Raw genomic sequence first — 4,136 nt, 5'->3', positions numbered from 1 at the left:
CAAGACTCGATAATGCGGAAATATAAATGTTTTCATTTAACAAAATGTCTCAAAAACCCATAGAAAAAAAAACTTTTTAAAAAGTCGTATGGCCATACTTAACATTTAGTTACAAACATGTTTTATAAAGATTAGAGTGAGCCTAGTTTAGGAAAATTACACAACATTTCCAAAAATAAAAAGGCTTCCCAAAAGGTCGGTCCACATGTACATTTGCAAGGAAGACTCCAGCGCTCACTGCTCTGCCTTGCCCTTGCTCTTACCTACAACATGAAACAACTAGGTAAGCGAAAACGCTTAGTAAGATCAACTTTCAAACAAAGCATGTAGAGAATTAGGGATCCGGACCCATCCGGACCCAACACAATCAATTTCAAGAACGCTAAAGCGTCCTGGCAAACTTATGGTCATGCCTAATAACCAAGGATAATTTAATTCATATCTAGATAAAAATCCTGCACTCAGAAAAATCCCAGAACAAGCAGATATATTATATCACAACTATATCTTATCAACAATTATATCCCTGCACTCAGAAAATCCCAGAGCAAGCAGATATATTATATCACAACTATATCTTATCCACAAATATATCCCTGCACTCAGAAAATCCCAGAGCAAGCAGATATATTATATCACAACATAATTCGAGACCAACGCTCGACAATTTCCAACAATTCATGCGTAACGCGCCCTCCAACATAATTGCTAATCTGTAAAAGAGAGCCGAGTCTCCACACTAAGATCTAACCAATAAATATTCTCATCAAGGGTAACTATCGTGTTACTTAGGGCATCGCTACATATTCAAGAGTGTAATCCAATTTACACGGTTTTACGGAGACTTCTATGTTAATCAGTGGTGCTGGTGAGCAGTTGCCCCTAGGGTGTTCAGCCTCACTCAATCTTGGCAACCCCTAGTATCTCTAGGCACTCTCACTGAATGGCCAATATTCACGGCTGCTATCCGGGAATAACTTATCAGAGCACTTGCTCGGATTCTAACCGTCCAATGATTAAGTAAGCATGAGGGCCCCTAGGTCCCATTTATCTTGGCGCCCCTAGGTTTAACCAGCTTATCCTCATCTCATGGCCACTCTTCGCGGTAATGAACCGGACATAAATAAAATCAAGCAGTGTGACGGGGATCAACCGTCTAGGATATGACGGACTTCTACCGTTCATATTTTCTAAATCAGCACCCACTAGACTAACGTCTCTAAGCAACTTTCTATGACAGCCTATATATGTGCATGTATCCCTATACTAACATACAAGACAATAATCATTTCATGTTGCAACCATACAATATAAGTTGACTTACTTGGAGTCCTTAGCGCTCAGCAAGTTTTCACCCTCCAACGTTCAGTCCAGTTACGCTTAGCCAATACTGTAGTTATCCATACAGTATACTCGGATTAATTATGGCACTCATAATTCATTATTATTATTTTGGGTAGTTTGGTCATTTTAATAAAAGTCATTTGTAAGGATTTATAATCCTTATTTGGTTTTAAACCTATTAAGGAAAGTCATACGAAATATTCGAGACTAAACCCTAAGTCTCGGGGAGACCTATCCTAAGGTCTCGATACCTAGGCTCGGGTATCACAATGGTATTTCCCCACAACCTGCTAAAAATCTTATTCTTTCAAGGTATCGCTATTAACCCGCACTTTCGACTAGTCGGTTAAAATATGTAAGATTTTAGCCGGCATTATATCAAGAAAATACAAATAAATTCCTTAATTATTTTTAAGGAAAATAAACTTTTTAAATTTTCCTTTTATTTTTCTTAAGGTTTTAATATTTAAAAACTGTTTTAAGAAAATTGCCTAATTTGTCTTAATTAGGAAAACCGTTATAAATTTCTCATCTTGACTAATTAATTTTCCAAAAGCAATTAATCAATTTTTACTTACTAGAAAAATAATTCATTTAAACTCAAAGGGGTAATTTTAGTGAAAATATGATTTCAAGACTTACCAATTTATATCTTGAAATAAGCAAAATTTTACTTTTTACCTTATGTTCCAAAATCTCATTTTTTACACTAAGTGTGAAAAACCTATTTTTCACATTTTTAACTACATACTTCGTTAGTTCATAACTTGAAATTAACTTACCCAATTGTTACCAAAATTTCACAATTCCATTTTTGTTATGCCCTTTAGGTCTTTGTAAAATCTTAGGTCAAAATGAGTATTTTTTATTGGTGAAATCATTTTCCAACAATGAGGTAAAAATGACCTTATTTTCAAGTCCTTATTTTTTCCAAACTTTGACAGTTAATAACTTTCAAACCGTTCAATATTTTCTTACCAAATTTTACAGTGGAATAATATGTTATGCCAGAAATATGTCCACAAAATTTTAGAAAAAACTGGGTTCATTTGCCCTATACAGTGGCTGTCCAAACTTGGTTCCGAAAATAAGAATACGAAAAAAACAGTTTTTTACCTAAACTTTGAAATAGCATAACTTACTCATTTCTAAACATTTTTTAGTGTTTCAAAAGCTCAATTTTATGTACTCAATCTCAACAACATCACAGTACAATTTAATTTTACAAAAACAATATACAGTGGCTGCTTGACCCCTTGGAAGTCACAGCTTAAAACATGTTTTGTTTTAGGGTATCCTACAAAACCCTTGGGGGTTTTGGTTCCCATTTTCAAAAATCAATACACATGCATCATAAAAATTATTAAACAACTACCATAACCTTATTACATCACCAACAAGAAACTTTAAGCATTAAATATACAAAATAATGCTTAAAACTAAAAACCCTACAACAAAATCATCAAAAGTAAACTTTTTACCTCTTTGGTGTTCTTGCTTAAGGTTTGGACCTTCCTATTAGCTTTGGCTCCTCCAAAACCTTTCAAAAAAACCCTAACCAACTTCCCCCAACAACATAGTTAATTAGCTATTTGAAACTCTATGCTTAAAACTTTACAAAAGCCTAGATTAGTGAAGCTTTACCTTAGGGAAAATACTTCCTAGACCAAGACTTAGCCTCCAAGTTTTCCTTGGTGTTCTTGAGGTTGAATATTGAGGGAACACTTTGAGAGGTCTTCAAAAATCAGATGAGAGTGATTGAGAGAGTGTGGGGATCGGTTTTGGGGGTTAGAATAGCTCACAATACTCTTCAAAATATCACAAAACACTTGAGTGCTTTTCTACCAACTTGCCCACTTGACTTCTTAATTAAATGGGATTTAAATTTTATAAAATTTGGGTTCACACCACTCTAAAACACCACATGGCCGGCCACCCTTTTCATTTTATCTATGTTATATATAATTTTTTTTTTATAAAGGCTAATAAAGGTTTCATAAGAAGAAAAGTCCAAATTGGCTTTTGACACCTTTTTCACTCTTATTAAGTTTTAATCACCAAACTTAACATTAATTAATTAAATTAAATGTCTCTCACATTTAATTTAATTAATCACATAATAAAATTTAACCTAAGGTCCATTCATGGAATAAAATTCCCCATTTCGGCAAAATTAGGCATTTACCACAAAATGCCTTAAAATTTCCATTTTCTTTTAGGTTTATTATTTTTGACCAAACTTTAACTTTTATGAATGTATTTTATGCCCAAAATATAATTGCCATGATTTTTCGTTTTATTTTCCGAGATTTTTACCCGATCAGGGTTTTTGTGTCGGTCCAGGACCGAAAGTCTTATCTTGACTTTTAAAATCACAAAATTCATATTTTGGCTAGCAATAACTCATGGAATACTTACAAACAAAATATAATATTATTTAAAATAATATTCTTAACCCGGGGGAAAAAATCCCGACCCGAGTCGTTTAAAGGTAACCGAAAATGCAGGACGTTACATATTTATGCAAAAAGACTAAGAATGAGAAGCCAACATCGTCAAAGACTGACTAGTGTGTTGTGTAGATAACAACAGGAGAAAGAGGCGGAAAAAAGGATACAATATTTTAAAACTAGAAAATAGTACAAGTGATCCAGAAAAAATTAGCAATAATATCAGTAAGACATTTGTTGTTGGCCCATTATCTTTTCAAAGAAGATCTAGTAACTTTTATTGAATGTAAACTTGTTTGAAAATTTTCTCTCCAAGCCGTCACATTACTACTATTATTGATC

General features: G+C 33.5%; 1 long non-coding RNA gene across 2 annotated transcripts; it reads right to left on the bottom strand.

Moving 5' to 3' along the window:
• Positions 1–1,319: 1,319 nt before the first annotated feature.
• On the bottom strand, positions 1,320–3,060 carry LOC133821062 (uncharacterized). Of its 2 annotated transcripts, none has more exons than XR_009887292.1 (3): positions 2,989–3,060; positions 2,826–2,906; positions 1,320–1,390 (listed from the first exon to the last, which is right to left on the bottom strand). It is a non-coding gene; the product is annotated as an uncharacterized LOC133821062 (long non-coding RNA). The 2 variants fall into 2 exon arrangements; XR_009887293.1 differs by having other exon boundaries at positions 2,826–2,898; positions 2,989–3,046.
• Between the last annotated feature and the right edge of the window lie 1,076 nt (positions 3,061–4,136).

This window comes from Humulus lupulus, chromosome 3 (assembly GCF_963169125.1).
Source record: "Humulus lupulus chromosome 3, drHumLupu1.1, whole genome shotgun sequence".
Classification (NCBI taxonomy): domain Eukaryota; kingdom Viridiplantae; phylum Streptophyta; class Magnoliopsida; order Rosales; family Cannabaceae; genus Humulus; species Humulus lupulus.
This window is presented reverse-complemented; position numbering and strand designations above follow the sequence as displayed.